Genomic DNA, 18,025 nt, shown 5'->3' with positions numbered 1-18,025 from the left:
ATAATTAATAATCACTCCTAAGAATCTTCATTTGGCACCAGATGATGTGTTTAAGAGAAACACTCTGGGAGGTTTTGAATCAAACTTGGTTTTTTGTTAGCCAAGTTACAGGAAAATTTTTAAAGTGGGGGGAAGGGAAGAAGGAAACGGACCAGAAAAAGAATTTAAGCCATAAACCAACAAAGCACTGATAGTTCCAAACATGTCAGACACTAAAATGACTGATACAGGCTCAAGTGGTTTATAAAACCTATAAAAAGACTACACCAGCAAAGTCCCCATTTATCTGTAGAGTTCAGAAACTAAAACAAGGAATATTTTAGCTTAAAACCTTATCTCGAGAGAATCATATACACTTCACATGAATAAAAATACCTGAAACCAAACATTTTTAATAGCTCCAATACCCAAAATATAAAGAAAAAAAATTAATTCAGAAGACTGGGCAATCTCTATCTCCCCTCCACACTAACCACCCATCCCATGGAAGACCAAGGGAGAGCAGACCTTCCAGACTGATGCAACGCCTGGCTGCTGCAAAATTCTATGGAGACTCCTTGTGGAACAGCAGTTTCCCATCTCTTGTGTCTCTCCCTGTCATGATCATGCAGGAAGCAAGTCTGGCTGTGCTATTTGTTATCGTTGTCTGTCACCCATCTGCAACATGATATTGCACAGATAAGTACAAAGTAATGTATCTAGTTCCCTTTCCCCCAGAAGGTTGAGGCTCAGGTACAGGGGTAATTCTCCTGTGCACACAGTCATTATTTAGGCCGACTCAGTGACTTCAACAGGCTTAATCATGTGATCAGGTTTGTTGCCAGCTGCATAATGCTCCCACATCTGTAGATAGAGCCGCTCTAGTTCCATTGTGTATTGTTTGGTGTTGAACAGAGGGCTAGATATTCTCTGCTTCCAGACTTTGCCACGAATTCTCTTCAGGTATTCTAGATCAGTTCCCAGTTTCACAGCTATGTCTTCATATTCTTGTCTATTTTTAGCAATAAGCTCAAGACAGCCTAAACAAGTGAGCTGGGAAGCTGCAACTCGGGAAGCAAGAGTCTCTCCTGGCATAGTCACCATGGGTGTCCCTGACCAAAGGACATCCATCCCTGTGGTGTGTCCATTACAGAGTGGAGTGTCCAAGCAGACATCAGCCAGCTGGCCTCTCCGAACATGTTCCTCTTTAGGAGCAACAGGTGAAAAAATGATACGGTTCTGGGGAAGGCCCATACTTTGTGCGTACTGTTGAATATTAGGTTCTCCTACTGCTGGAAAACGCAACAGCCACAGTACACTATTGGGAACACGCTTCAGAATATTTGCCCACATCTGCAAAGTAGATGGGTCAAATTTATATAACTGATTAAAGTTACAGTACACAATGGCATCTTCCGGTAACCCGTACTGAGAACGTGTGGTTACAATAATGGTACGGGGAACCTCCTCTCCAGTGGCAGCCTTATTGTTGATCTGGGTAGTTGCCAGTCCATTGCTAATACTGAATCCATTAATTGTTATCTGAATTTGTCCTCTGTTAATCATTTCAATAACTGCTTCTGCAATCGTATTCATAGGAATGACAGGCATATTAAGAGCTATATTACTGCTGTCTGCGTCGTCTCCTCCATCAGGACATTTCATCTTGACAAGTTTCACATCTGGTAGACTATCAAGAAATGCTTTGAGGTCGGTGCCATTCAGCACAATTCGATTATCATAAATGTGCCCATTGGACTTAAAATCGATGACTGCTTTTTTCTTCAGGTGAGGGAACATATTAGCATGATCACCAATAAAGAAAGTATGGGGCATATAAGCCAGTTTCTCAGAATACTGCTCAGCAACTTCAGCAGGTGAAGTTTCCTGATCAGTGACGATATAATCCATGAAAAGCGCGCCACTAGTCCCAGGGTACCCCAGCCACATTGCCTGAATAGGAGCTGGCCTGAGAGCAAAGAGTTCATTTCGAGCACCCCTGGTATAACCATTCATATTTACAAGGATGTGTATACCATCTTGATGGATGCGATCAGCTGCTTTTCCATCGCATGGAATCTGAGAAAGATCAATGAAATGATTGGCTTCTGCCATCACCTTCACTCGGAAGTTTGTGCCATCATCTGGGCTCAGGGCATAACAGAATACCTCAAATTTATCAGGATTGTGCATGCCTGGAATAGACTGCATAAGATGAGAAGTAGGATGGTTCCCAAAGTCAGAACTCACGTATCCTACACGCAGTCGACCATCACTGAGCTTCAGGTCTTTTGGATGTTCATACGGTGGTTTATGAAGGACATTTATGTTATCCAGGCAGAGGTTCCCATGCCTCTCAGCAATAACCTTCCTGAAGCCATGAGAAAGAGGATAGAGCATACTATGATGAGGCTGCACAGAAGGCAACCTATTCTTCTCTAACTGGTCAGCCACAATGCTGACCAACTTCTTCATTCGCTCATCATAGTCTGTCCAATCACAGACAATCTGCAGGCAATGAGCCAGATTACAATAAGCGTCAGGAAAATCAGGTTTAAGCTTCAGAGCAGTGCGATAAGAAGCAATTGCTTCTGGAATATTCCCTGAATCCTTGTGAATGGAAGCCAGATTGCTGTGGGCATCCGCAAATGCAGGGTTAATCTGAATGGCACGAGTATAACACTGCAAGGCTCCCTGAACATCCTGCATCTCCTTTAGAGTGTTTCCCATATTAAAGTAGGCCTCAGCAAAAGTAGGACTGATTCGAATAGCCTCCTTATAATGCATCAGAGCTTCCTGCAGTTTTCCCTGCTGCTGCAATACACTTGCTAAATTTGAATGGGCAGCAGCAAACTCTGGGAAGACTTCTAATGCTTTACGATACAAGCGAACTGCCTCTTCAATGTTTCCCTGTTCTCGTTTGATATTGGCTAGGTTATTCAGAGAGTCTGCATGGGTGGGACACAGCCAGAGAGCTGTATTATAACAATCTTCTGCTTCGGCAACACTGCCCTTCTCTTTGAGAGCGTTGGCTAGGTTGCAGTAAGCGTCAGGGAAATGTGGTTGCAATTCAATAGCTCGCCTGTAGGTGTCTATTGCCAGATCTATCAGGCCTTGCTCATAGTATACACAAGCCAGGTTGCCATGTACCACTGCATGATTTGGACTCAAGCTTAGGGCATGAAGGTAAGCTGCCACAGCTCGGTCCAAAATCCGTGCCTCTTTGAAGACATTTCCTAAATTGATATAAGCATCCAGAAAATTGGGGTCAAGGGTGACAGCCTTTTCAAAGTGATGAATTGCAAGCCAAATCTCCCCTTGTGCATTGAAAACACAGCCAAGATTACTCCAAGCTACTGCAAAGTTCGGTTGCGTCTCAATTGCTTTCAAATAACATGCCTTGGCTTCTTCCAAGCGACCCAGGGCTTTGAGCAGGTTCCCCAGGTCACTGCAAACACAGTACAGATCAGGATTGTACTGAAGAGCAGAGGCGTAAGCTTGTACTGCCCCTTCCATGTCGCCTGCTGCTACCAAAGCGGCTGCCAGGTTAATATAACCATCAATGAAATCTGGTTTGAGACGCAATGCATGCCGGTAATGCTCAATTGCTTCCTGCAACTGCCCGCTTTCCTTGTACACATTCCCCAAATTCGAATAGGCTTCTGCCAGAAGAGGGTTCTGTTTAATTGCCAGAGTACTAAAGTGGGCAGATCCATCCAGCCTTCGACACTGGAAGTGTATAGATGAAAGTAATAAAAGTACACCAGTATTGTCTGGCTTTTGTCTCCAGAGCTGCATGCAGTGTCTCTCAGCTGCCTCAAAATCTCCCGCCTGATATTCTCGACGTGTCAACTCTGCTAACCCTTGGAAGGAAAGCATACGTTTCGTTGGTTATGTGCTGTCGGCCACGTTGCCCACGGAAGACGCCATCTGGAGCTTCTGGAGGGAGTGCGAAAAGAGGGTAACTGAGTCCCGCTGCCGCCACTACTGGCAAGAATGTTTCTAGAGGTAGCAAATACAAGGGCAGCAGCCGTACCACTGCTTTGGCAGGCTTAAGCGGCGGCAACAGTTACATACACTGAACCTTAGGAACTCTGGTTGGCCATCTATCTCTCACGGTCTTGAAAAAATCACAATGAAGTTTTTTTAATTGATAAAATGGTTCTAAAGTTTATCTGGAGATGCAAGAGGGAAGAGATGTGGGGACATATGTATATGTATAACTGATTCACTTTGTTATAAAGCAGAAACTAACACACCATTGTAAAGCAATTATACTCCAATAAAGATGTTAAAAAAATATAAAGTTTATCTGGAAGAATAAATGGGGCTATTGATAATAGAATTCTGAAAATCAAAATTAAGAGGTTAGACTTGTTCTAATGGATAAATTTTAAAATGAATGATAAAGCGACAACCATTGAACCACTATGATACAGTCAAATAGAAAGCTCTTAAACATCTAGTAGAAAGTGCTCAAACATCTCTTTATATTTTTAGAAACAGTGAATGTTGGAGGAAATAATGGTAATAGAGAAAGTATAAAATAAATAATGTTGGAATAATGGTTAAGGAAGGGTAGTTAATTTTTTACCTTAAAATACGTTCTAAAACAAATTTGACTGTATTTACCTAAAATAAATTATAGATAAGTTAATGTAAAAAAATTTAAATCATTATTCAGAGGGAGCACAGAAAATATGTAACAGATTCACGATGGTATAAGTCACTAAATCCAATGACTTTGCAGGACCAACTGATAATCTTGACTACCAACACTCTTTTTCTTCCCTTTGCTTCCTTTGACTTCTATGACACACACTGCCCTGATTTTTCACCTCACTTTGGTTGCTACTTCTCCAATTCCTTTGCAAGATTATCCTCCTCTGAAAGCCATTACATGTTTGAGTTCCTCAGGGCCCATTCCTTCTCTACACTGTCTCCCAAGATATTCACATTTATACCCACAGCTCCAATTACCACCTCTACTCAGGTGACTCAAATTTAACTCTCCCCCAGGCATTTCTTACCTATCAGTATAAGTCAGAATCCCTGAAAGAGACAGGTGGCACACTCAAATGTACCGTAATTAAGGAGACCGTAGTCAAGAGATCATTTGCAAAGGGTTTGGGGAAAACAACAGAGGACAGTAGTCCAGCATCTCAGGGAGCTTTTACTGCCTAGGCTTAAAGGAGGAGGTTAGGGACTTCCCTGGTGGCTCAGTGGTTAAGAATCCACCTGCCAGTGCAGGGGTTCAAGCCCTGGTCCGGAAAGATCCCACATGCCACGGAGCAACTGAGCCTGTGCGCCACAACTACTCAGCCTGCACTCTAGAACCCGCGAGCCACAACTACTGAGCCCGCATGCCGCAACTACTGAAGCCCGCGTGCCGCAACTACTGAAGACCGGGCACCTAGAGCCCGTGCTCTGCAACAAGAGAAGCCACCGAAATGAGAAGCCCACTCACTGCAACGAAGAGTAGCCCCCACTTGCCGCGACTAGAGAAAGCCCGGGCGCAGCAAAGATCCAACGCAGCCAAAAATTAATTAATTAACTTAAAAAAAAAGGAGGAGGTGGAAATGATTACTGGATTCGAGAGAGAAAAGAAGAGGAAGAGGTGGGAGGAAGAAGAGCAGGAGGAGCAGGAGGCAGAGGAGGAGGGTTTGAAGGAGGCAGGGTGGAAAGAGGAGGAGGTGGGGAAGAGGAAGAGATGATGCAGGATGTATATCGTATAGAGTAAATACTCAGCCTTCACGCTTCTTCCTTCATGTACCTCCTATGGGCTGAACGCAACTAGAAGGCAGAGCACACGGGAGCAGGTGCTGGGGATACATGGAATCTTGACATCCCACACACGTCAATGTCTCTGGACAGGGATCAGCGTAGAGATGGGTGGAGAGTGGCTCTAGATGGGGAGGCAGAAGATATCTACCTAACAGACACCTCCTACTTGGCTTCTTCTCTAGGACATCCCAGGGATATTTAAAACTCAGCAGGTCCAAGATTAAACTCATGAACTGCCCACTCCACAACCTCTCAAGAACAAAACTAATGAAAAACAAACTGGTCCTCTTTCAGTATTTTCTGTGTCATCAAATGGTATCAAGGTCAGGTCTGTCTTCCCATAACTGTGCAGGAATGGATTGGAGTGGGGCAAGTGTAGGTGCAAATAGATCATTGAGGACGCTATTCCCCTAGTCCAGACAGAAATGATGATAGAATGGGCTGAGGAAGTGTTGGTAATGACGAACAGAAGTGGATGGATTGAAGTGGATAGATTGAAGAGATATTTAGAAAGCAAAATTGTTAGGACTTGTTGTTAGATTGGATGTTTGGAGGTAAAAGTAATGTGGTTGTCAAAGATGACACCTTCAGTGATTTCCCATAGATCTTAGGAAGGAGACACAACTCCTTAACATGGACTTATTGGCCCTGCGTGGTCAGCATCCCCCACTTCCCACCCTTCAACCTTCCACCTTCACTTATACCAGGCCCCTCTGAGGATGTGGACTATGTTCTACATTCTTTCAGTCCTTCCTGTTTCCTATGCTTGCCCCTGAGCAGGACCTTTGCACCTGCTATTTCCACTGCCTGTAATGCTCTTAGCCAACTACCTAAGTCCTCTTTATCATTCTTAGCTCAGTCACCACTTCCCCAGGAAAGCTTCCCCTGACTTCCCGAACTAGACCTAACCCGCCTATGAAAGCGCTCCTATACTGTGTCCTTCCCTCTGTAGCCTCTATCCTTTAGTAGCTTACACACACTTGTGTGGCTTTTCAGTTAATGTCTAACGTATTCTCAATCCCCCACCAGGATATGAACTCCACGAGGACAGGGACTGTGTCTTTCTTGTCTCACAATAGTCTTATTGCCTCTCGTAGTGCTTGGCACCTTGTAGTACACACACACATACACACACACACACACACACATGCACACACACACTCTTTAACGAATGAATGAATAAAAGTAAAAGCAATGGAATATATCATGCAGAAAAACACTGATGGATTTAATAGACTTAAATTATAATCTTCTCTATATTAAACAAGAGTAAGGAGTAAATGATAAGTGATAAACTTAGAGATATATTCATAATATAAAGACAAGAAGACTATATCTCAGTAGAGTTCTTGCCACATCAACAATACAAATAATACCCAACAGGAATTGACAAAAACAAAACAAACCAAAAAACCCCCTAGAACAGAAAGAGTTATGACAACTTTTCACTGTAAAAATTGAAACTCCAAATAAAACTGGCCTAAACAATAAGGAAACCCACTGTATCACGTAACCAGAAGGACAGGATGGCTTCCCTCAGGATCATGAGACGGTACCCAACGATCACCGGGGACAGCATGCTTTCTCGTGCACATTCATCAGAGGAGAAATGCAGTCTCTTTGCTAGCAATACAATACAAATCCTGGGCTTCCCTAGTGGTGCAGTGGTTAAGAATCTGCCCGCCATTGCAGGAGACACGGGTTCGAGCCCTGGTCTGGGAAGATCCCACATGCTGCGGAGCAACTAGGCCTGTGCACCACAACTACTGAGCCTGTGCTCTAGAGCCCGCGAGCCACAACTACTGAAGCCCATGCGCCTAGAGCCTGTGCTCCGCAACAAGAGAAGCCACCCCAATGAGAAGCCCGTGCACCACAACGAAGAGTGGCCCCTGCTCACCACAGCTAGAGAAAGCCCGTGTGCAGCAACGAAGACCCAATGCAGCCAAAAAATAAAATAAATAAAAATAAATAAAAATAAATAAATTTATCAAAAAAACAAAAATACAAGTTCTTCTCTTTAGCTTCACTGAGTCACTTTAGGACCAAGCTGGATCAATTCTGCTGTCAGAGGATGCCATGTTCTGATTTTGAACCACTCACTAGCAAGAGAGATTGGATTACCATGTTTGGTTTGTGTTAATCAAGACCCATTCCTGGCACTAGGGTCAATTCCAGAAACCACACTGTTGTTGAGGAATCAAATACAAGGTCCCCTAATATTGGCCACAATCATGGGGGGAAATGGTCAGCCTTAGGAGTGAGGCAGATGCAAGAAAACAAACATGGCAGTGAGGTATCATTGTTCAACTTGCAATTTTAAAGTTTGTTTGCATTTAAAAAAATTATTCATTGAAAATGGATTATAAATTGATTTAATCTTTCTGGAGGGCAATTTGGCAAAATACGAAAAAACCTTGGAAACATTTATGACAAATTTTGGAAAGTATACATGTGTGTAGAAATAAGGAGGAAACACAAAAATGTTCTTGTGGTTGTTACTGGCTGGCAATTTTATGGGTGACTTTTTCTTTTAAATGTTTTCCAAATATTCTTTAGCCTAATTTTGTTTATTTAAACACAAAGGACACGAAGGAACCTCTTCTTTCAGAACGTGGACCACTTTCCGTCAGGAATATCCTCTGGAAGCTTAAGCAGTAGGCAAAGTAGTTGCAGGGTTTCATTGCTCCCTTAAGGTAATGAAGAGAAAATAGCAAACGATGTGAATCAAAGATTCTGAGTTATGGAATTCTCTGCTTCTAAAGTTCTAGTTTGGCCCAATTGGTCTGTAATCCAGGGGAAAAAAAGAAACAAGGCATAAAACACTGCAGAAAGATACGTAGTTACAACAGAACATTTAGCATAAAGCTTGTTCTTCTAAAATTCAACCTCTAACTCAACTCCATAGGCTCTTGGCTATAGGCCTTAGTGAGTAAACAGTTGAAGCTACATGACCAGACTTAGCTTGATCTACTGTCACTTTTGCTGAGGAGAATAGGTTGGACAGTTTTAAAAACTTGAGCATAGGAAAATATCTGAGCTCATTTTTAAGTTAAGTGTCTGAACGTCCGGGATAAAGGAACGTGTGTTAGCGAACTGGGATTTCCAACAGATCTTTAACCGTGAGGATCAGTGACGCTGTTCTTTCTCCAGGTTTAATTTGATAATTTCCCCCATTCTTCTCAGACCACTCTTTTGGTTCTCTTTCTGCCTTTATAGTCACCCTTCTGAGTAACCTTGGGCAAGTCATTTAACCTCTGCTGTAGCCTTTCTGAAAGAGCCTTCCATCGTGGATTTCCCTCTGTCTAAACATCTCTAAAGCTTCCTTGGAGTGAAAGATCAGGAAAATCTATGAATTTAGGATAGCCCTTAGGCTAATGAGGGGGTACTGCATTTTTACACAGTCCTCCTTTTAAGGGCTTAAAAACAGATCTTTCACCTAGATAAGAAGGGAATATGCCAGCATCAGATTCTACCCCATCAGTCTCCCAGCAGTTACAGCAAGCCAACAGCTCAGCCTGTGCCTAAATTGGCCATGAATAGACAAGTAAGGACAGCAGAGAGGCAGGAAATGGGGTTCGGTTGATTTCCATCTATTAGCAGCAGCTTAAACTGGTACGCTGGGCAGCTCTGTCTCCCATTGGCTACAGCTGCTGAGAGCAGCAGGCTGAGGGTTGACCTATATCTGTCGGGTGTCAGTCAAACCCTGAATTTGTTTGTAGCAAACTTCAGTGTTCCAGAACGCCAAGTTTAACTTAACGCCCAACCACATACGATATTTTTATCAGGAACCGTGATATTCTCCACCTACGAGGAACTTACATCTGTGGGTTTCCCCCCTCCTAGATTTTTTTTGCTTTCTTTCTCACTGCCTCTCCCTCCTGTCACCCTGTGACCAATTTTGTCGCCCTGCATCTGTGTTATCTTCTGGCTGGGAGGGGTTGTGATGGTCACAGCTGTGCTCCTTCTAGCAATCATGGTCACACCGGCCCTTCTCTGCCTGCCCCAGTTTCCATCTGACCAAGTTGTGCCCATCCCTTGCACTTGCAGTTGTTACGCAGGTTGGCACTGCCTCATGACCACGTGTGCCCTTCTGGGCCAGCGCGAGTTTCAGAATGTGTCAGTTGCTAATACAACTGCAGCTGTAGACAGACAGAAATATGTTCAAAACGTGAGTTCTAAACTTCCTACACAGTAACTGTTTCTTAATAGTTTTTGAAGACCAAATAATCTTTTTTTTTTTTTTTAAGATAGTGTTTAAGTATTCGGACGTTTATTTTCCTAGATTAGAGAATAAACTACTTGAACTTTCATGTAGGCAGCTAACCATCCAAATGTGGCAAAGCTCCTTTCCTTTGTCTTGGGTCTCAATCAGTACATGGATATTGTTTTGTCTCAATCAGTATGTGTATGTATTTATTTACACTGACATCACAATGTGAAACTTAACCTACTCAGTTCTGCCGTCACACTAAAGCATCGGCACACTTAGGCTTCTATTTATAATGCAGAAACTGCTCTCCATGACCTATTATCATCTCTTCACTGGGGCCCTGTAGTAGCAGAAAAGAAGCCCAGATGATGGAAAATTATTCTAGCAACTCAGGTCCCCATGCACACAAGCCACATTGCAGTAATTTGAGATGGAAAAGACCTATTAAGTCATCCCACTGATTCTCTGAGGGCATGTGGTGGTTTTTTCCCTCTCCAATACACTGATCTACGTTTTAGTGCCTTTTCCAATTGCAAATGGCACAAGTGACGGGGCCTCCATCCCTCCTGGGGGACAGGGCAGCACAGTCTATAATAGATCTCTCCATTAGGGCATGAGACTTGCTCAGCCGCCTAAATTATCTTTGTTTTGACTTTCATTTCCATCACTCCTCCTGCCGTCCCCTTGGACCACACGACATAATTTCTCCCCGTCCCCGCTATTTACACCCTTCAAGTCCTTGCGGCTGATGAGCCAGTCCCTGCTAGTTAGAGCCAGTGGTCATGCTGGGAGACCTGTCTCTTTCATCTTCCCTCTGAAGGCAGTCCCTTCAGGCTGATAAATCAGATCTGTTGCTCTTCGATGAACGCTCATCAGTTTCTCAATAATTTGCCTCATTTCTTTGTCACTCAGGCTGCTCAGGAAAATCCCCTTTGTTTGTCTCCATTGTTGCAAAATAAGATGATGGTGGTAGAATCTCTGCTTACAGCAAACAGAGCACATCTCTTCAGCCACCAGGCATCCTCCTGCCCCCAGGACACTGGCGTCACCTAGTCCGTTATCTTTAACTCTCTTACTTGGGGTGTGGAGCTACTGTGTTAACAGGACTTAGGTGTGTTTGTAGAGACAGGAAGAGTTGATCTGTATTTCACCTGACCAGCTTTCCTTGTTGTATATTTAGTTAATGCCCATTAGCTCTTTAAATCGTAGTTTGCTGCCCATCTCAATTCCCCATTGGAAAAGCTTCCTTGAACTCCCTCAAGAGAATGCTAACCTCCTTTCCATTAATACTCCCATGTTTTCTGATATTAAAGTGGACATCAGTCACCATATCAGACATCTTTGCCAAACGGGGAATTCTGTTGCTATGAGCGGGGCAGGATGGCCCCTTTACCTTGAATGAGCTGAATGTCACCGCAAACCAGGAAATTTGGGGAGTGGCTTTTGCAGTGCCAGCATCAACAGTGTTCAACCTGTCCCTTCTCTAACTCCCCAGGTAATGGCTCCCCTGAGTGCTAAAGCACCCCATTTAATAAGGTCTTTCCTAATGTGCTCAATGCTCATATTTATGCAATAATAATAACCAACATAGTGCTTTACACACTGTTTTCATCTAATTACATCATCCTACTTAACAGTCACAGCATCCTGTGAGAAAGGAACTATCTTCTTTATTTTACCAGGGAGGAAACTGAGGCTTAGGGATGTTCCATTGCCCAATTTCACAAATATTCAGTTAATTACCCTTTCCATTCCCCTTTTGTTCTCCTTCTGAAATCATTGGAAAAAATGCTCCATGAACAATATGTGAAGAGGCGCTAACTGTATACAGGTTCCTAAAGTCACTGGGATGCTGGCCATTGCATAATATTTTTCTGTACTCTTAGTTGGCAAAAATAGAGTGAATAGACATCATCCACAGTTCAGTATGAGTCCTATGGTTTATCAGTAGGATAACTCAGTTGTTATTCGATGACAGAAAGAGTATATTAAAATTTATAAGACATAGCCTGCTATCTCTTTCTAAACAATAATGTAATGTTATTAGGCATGAGCTAAAAGTGAGCTTATCTCCTCCAATACCAGTTCAGACCCTGAGGGTATCTGTTTTTCCTGCAAAACTGATAAAATTATATACACCTAAGATAAAAGAAGAAAGAACTATATATGTCAATACATGTTAATAACATGATTTGAAGAAACAAAGGACCTGAATAATACTGACTTTTTTGAGTAATTTAAAAAGCAGAAATATAATTTTCTACCAAATACATGGTCAAGGAAGCACAACATCCTAATATTGTGCTAACAGCTAAGCAAAAGATGATGTTTATTGCATCACTTGTTTTCAAGGAGTGCTTAGCAATATTTTTAATTTGGCACAAATGTGATTACAGTAGGAGAAAGACCTGTACTGAAGGGTTTTTATGCTTTAAGGGATTGAGGCAACATCCAAATAAAAGTCTCATCAGAGCCAGCATTTTGAACAAAATCCAGATCAAGAAATGTATGCTGTTAAGTGAACTGCTCCTTGCTGTGTCCTGGCCAGAGAAAGCAAATTGCGTGTGTACACATAAACTATCAACGCACAGAAACACGCAGAAGTCTCCGTCTCTATCAAGATGGAAGGCAGAATTCTTTTTTCTCCATCTCTATTAAGACAGAAGGCAGAATTATTCCTTCTGCATCAGCTTGTGAGCCCTCACTGTCTCATGTGTAACTAACTTTAAACTGTACTTAGTGGCTGGACTGGATGGTGCCTGTAACTTTCTTGCAACAAATTATTAAGCAAACGCAACCTTGAAGATGCACCCTTGAAGATTCCAGCTGTATTTCATCGTACCCAGGGTTTAATTGTAAAAAAGAAAACTCTTATTGCTTATTTTTAATTACTGCAAATTCAAACACATGTTTACTATGGTGAAGTTTAAAAATACAATGAGAAAAAAGAATCCGATAGTTTTTATTTAGAAGTAACCAATTTTGACACACCCTCCTACTGCCTTATCTACATAGCTATATATATGTATATATTCATCTTTTTTTTAAACAGTAAGTTGTTGGTTTTAATAGTCAATAATACTGACTTCTTTGTTCCTTTAACCTAAGATCTCTGAAGCCCTTATGCAAGAACTGATGCTGTTTTGAGCTGATCTAAAAAAGGTGAAAAAATGCTGTAATTAAAAGTTTTTAAAAACACATTTACTTTATATGACTCTCATGAGATTTGAATCTCTTAAAAGTAAAAGACACCTTCTACAGCCAAACCTTGGATAAATACCTAGAAAATACATTACACCTACTACCTACATTACACCTACCTACGTACTATTCCACTATTAGTCTATATGAACCTTTTCCGTGGATTCCAGTGTACCAGTGATTGACAACACAATGCAAAGGGACTGACATTGACTAGACCCAGCTTTGGGAGCTTAGGGAAAGGGGCAGGAGTTTGAGACCAGACCTAAATCACTGATGTCAACATTAGGCTCATTTTCTTTCCCAACTACCTCCCCCTGACCATGCATGTCATCTCTGCTCCCAAGAACAGATTTTCTCAGGACCATTTTTTTTTAGGAATTTTCCAGCTTACTCTTAAGATAACTCTCAAATACTAAAACATCTATGAAGTCCCTAGATGGGAGTTTTGATTTTTAAACTGTATTGAATATTGTATTTCATCAAATCTAAGACACTATCTATTGTTAAGTTGTATCATTATTTTAAAGTGATACTAAGAAAAAAGATGCTGCCAATTAAACTATCATATACCATTAATTTCAAATTTGATCCAATTTCAGAGATGTTAAAATGTGAAAAAGTATCTTACAAATGAACTTTGGCATTTATTTAAACCTACACATTGCATAAAGAATATTCAGTCACATACCATGAACAGATTTTTAGTGCCTACTACATATTAGGTTATGTACAGAGAAGTTAAAATTAGAATAGATATCTTTGACATTTAACTTGTTTATTTTTTTGGATTGAAATCAAAGCAAAATGTTCATATTTTAATGTTTATGTTTCTATAGAGAATACTCATTTTCTAGACCGAACTTTATGGTCTCAGAGTGGAAGCAGAGGCCATCCATGTGGTCTTGAGTCTCTTTATCTCTTTGTAATGTATCCTCAGAGACAACAGAATTTTAAGTTAGACACCTTTTTACTTCAAGAAGCATGTCTGGGTTCTTTCATCTTCAAGATTTCAGTTAGTCACTTAGTTTTTTAAAATTCATCAGGCTTGGAAAATGCAGATTTATTCCCATCTGTGTTTATCATATTTTCTGCTTGGCCAGTTTAATCACCAGATTTTATAGTTAAAGACAGTGAAACTTAGGCCACTTAACCGATTTGTCCCTCAGCATTCAGGTGGGTTCTTTCTTGTCTAAGGAAGTCTGTCCAACACAAAGTACAGTCTCGTTCAAGGCTCTTTTAATCTTACAGATCCAAATATGTTCTTTCAATTGCCTAAGATATCTATTCTCTTCTACACCTTCTAAAATCAAAGTCCATATTTCCATCTTCTTTTAAATTGTTCTGCCCCATATTGGCAGCTGCTTTCTAGTATCCAAATCTAGAACCATGTAGTTTCCCCTTGGGGAGAGAAAGAAGCAGTCCCTATTTATGCACAAAAGTAATTTGCTACCTGGAATATAAATGTAGAGCCACTAGCCAGCCAAATATGAATTCGTGCTGAGTGGGAGACAGTGAGGGAACTGTCTTACAACTTTGTATCAGTTCCCAGCCTTTCCTCTTTGAGTTTTACCTTGTCTGCTCCTTTTCTTGCTTTAAAATGATTATCTTTCAAGCACAAGAGAGAAATAGAAATAGAAATATTAAAAATATTTAAAACGTGAAATTTTTATGACGTTTTTAAAAAAAGCATATTCCAGGAAATATAGACACCTGTGATCTTTGGTGGAATTAGTTTACCTAGCTGTGTACTGAAAGGTAATGGTCTTTTGAGCCCCCTCTCGAACACTATCCTGCCCCCTGGGGCCACAGATAAACCTGTTAGCTAGAAAACAAGCTGGTTGAGGCTGAGCAAAGATTTATGTATATCACCCAGGGCAAACTTTTTTCTGAAAAGGTGGGAAAAGCCTCAATAGCTATGAGGAAGGTGGATTCCAGAAGGCATGAATTCGCAATGGTCCTGAAGGGAATCCTGCAAGGCAATTCGGAGAAGATGGTCAGAGAATGAGGGCCGAGCTAGGAAGGGGCAGGATTGATATGTGAGCCATAGTCCTGCATTGCGTTTGGGAAATGGCTGCATTTGGCAAAAGACATCCTTATTCTTCAACGAACAGAAACATTTGCCTCCAAGTCATCTGGATTTTTTGCTCCCCTAAATAAATACTTCTGGATTCCATCAGAGTGGGAGACAAACAAATTTAGTTGTTTAAAATCCCACTCATATTTCTGAGCCGTTTTCTTATCAATTATCATTGGAGTATCTTTCACTTAGTAAGTAACTGAGGTTCTAATTCTTGGTCTTGAAATGTGATACCAGACCCAAGCCATATTCTTTGAAATCATTGGGTTAATGTGTCTTCATCTAGAAACGTGACTCCTCCTAAAACGATTTCCCTTAAAAACTGTGGGGCATTTAACCATTCCAATTTTATCTAACACAGATGATTAAAACACATTTAAGCAAGTGTGTGTGTGTCTGCTACAGACTGAATGTTTGCGTCTTGGCAAAATTCACATGTTGAAATCCTAACCCCCAATGTGATAGTATTAGGGGCTAGGACCTTTGGGAGGTGATTAGGTCATGAGGGTGAAGCTCTCAAGAATGGCCATAGTGCCCTTGTAAAAGGGACCCCAGGGAGATTTCTGGGCCCTTTCACACTGTGAGGAAACAGTGAGAAGACAGCTCTCTACAAACCAGGAAGCAGGGCCTCACCAAGACACCAAATCTGCCGGCACCTTGATCTTGGACTTCCCTGCCTCCAGAACTGTGAGAAATAAATGTTTGTTTTTTTAAGCCACCCAGTCTATGGTATTTTTGTTACAGCAGCCTGAACTAAGATAGTTTCCAAATGGATGATGATATTTTCAAAAAAGAATTTTAGATGTCTTTTTGTTTGTATTATATAATAAAGGACGTATCTAAATTCAAAGCTGTTTTTAATGACAAATAAAAATTGTAAATGCAGATTCAAATAACAGTGTAGTTATAAAGTGCTAATATTTTCTTTATATTTCAGTCATTTTTGGTAATATAAACATAAGCGGAATGATTAAGGAAAAATGAAATTATCTCATGGCTTCATTTCCTGTTTTCATTACTCATTAAAACTTTGATAAGTGTGGTGAATGAAACGTACTACGCAATTACAATGTGCCAGAGGTTCCTTTGGACACAACCTACATTAATTGTAAGGTTATTTTTAAATGAAGTATGTGTGCCAGCTGACAGATATGAACTTCTTAGATAAACAACCGTCTTCCTCTGTAGAATTCTTCTGTTCTTCAGCTTCTCAGTATAACACAATAACCAAGATAGCCAGCATTTATTGAGTGCTTACTATGTGCCAGGCACTGTGCTAGGAGCTTTAAAAGTATTATTTTATTGAACTCTTTTGAGAACTCTGTGAGCTAGGTGTGATTATTATCTCCATTTTACACACACGGTACCATATGCTTAGCTGTGTGTTTTCTGTGTGCCTTCTGAGTAGAGGATTTTAAGCAGGGAACTAAACTCTGGTAGTCCTATAGAATAATTTTAGCATAATAAGAAATTACTTGAAGGGCCAATTTTATTTTCAGTAATGGGTACACAGACAGTTTGCTGCCACCAATGGGCTTGATGCTATTTAATAAATTTCCCTTATCCTATACATAATTGCGTTCATAATATATTGTTATTTTATTTCTAAGTTTTAAAACATTTGCAGAAAATTTTGTTTGCGGGTGTGTGTGCACAGGCACATGTGTGGTGTGTAAAGCATTCTTTCTAGTAATATGTGTAAGACCTATTTTTTTCTACATTTAGAAAAATGTAGAGAAGCCCAGATATGAAAATAAAAGCCATTGGTTATGCCAGTGCCCATAGGAACCACTGTTAATATTTTGGTATATATTCTCCCAGTTGCTTTTATCCATGCATATGTAAAGATATATTTAAATTCAACTGGAAACATACTTTATAGCTTGGTTTGGTTTTTCTGATTTTTTTAAATTCTTTTGATAATAGTATATCAAAACATTTTCTTATAATCATTAAAATTTCCTCTACATAATTCTAACATAGAATTCCATTGTATGGTTATACTCTTAATTATTGGACCAATTCCTTATTGTTGGACATGTAAGTAGGTGGAAAAACTTTAAATATAAATTCCTAAAGTCTTACTCATGTTATAGGTTTTAGATCTTTAATGATTAAAAAATTATAATAATATGCTCAATAAAAGCCTTGGACTAAATCTCTATTGATCTGAATTTTAATCTAAAATTACAGGGCTAAAGGCAACCTCAGAGGAATTTAGTCCATTTTCCTATTTCTAGATAGGAATATATCATCGTCCCAGATATATCTTTCTAGAAACTATCTTGAATTTAATGAGGGAAGAAGAACCATAACCTTACCACTGTAGTATTACAGAGACTTGGTGTCAGGAGTACAGGCTTTGAAGGTACATAGACCCTAGGACCAAATACCAGATAAAGGCCTCTGATCTTTGAGTTTATTACTCTCTCTTATTCTCAGTTTCTATGAGGATTCCACTGCAGGGTTTCTGGAAGATTCCATGAGATGATGTACACAGAGTGCCCTGCACAGTGTAGATGTTGAACATATGCTAGTTCTTTTTACTTACCCTGTCTTTCTCAAATCTGTAAGATTTCCTTGCATTCTTTCTACAATTAAAAAAAGAAAATGCACATACCATACTTATGGCACTAAATAAACCTGAAGATCACTATTAAGTCCTCTGAACTAGTTTGACTTTTTCTAGAGTCTACTTTCATAATTCTTTAAACATTCAGACCCTCCTAAATTGTGGGACACCAAATTACACAGGATATATTACCATTGGT

The 18,025-nt window shown here is 40.5% G+C and overlaps 1 pseudogene; it reads right to left on the bottom strand.

Moving 5' to 3' along the window:
• Window positions 1-696: 696 nt before the first annotated feature.
• Window positions 697-3,909, bottom strand: LOC133096238 (UDP-N-acetylglucosamine--peptide N-acetylglucosaminyltransferase 110 kDa subunit-like; annotated as a pseudogene).
• Between the last annotated feature and the right edge of the window lie 14,116 nt (window positions 3,910-18,025).

Source organism: Eubalaena glacialis, chromosome 8 (genome assembly GCF_028564815.1).
Source record: "Eubalaena glacialis isolate mEubGla1 chromosome 8, mEubGla1.1.hap2.+ XY, whole genome shotgun sequence".
Taxonomy (NCBI): Eukaryota; Metazoa; Chordata; class Mammalia; order Artiodactyla; family Balaenidae; genus Eubalaena; species Eubalaena glacialis.
The sequence above is the reverse complement of the archived record's forward strand: the minus strand, read 5'-3'. Positions and strand labels throughout refer to the sequence as shown.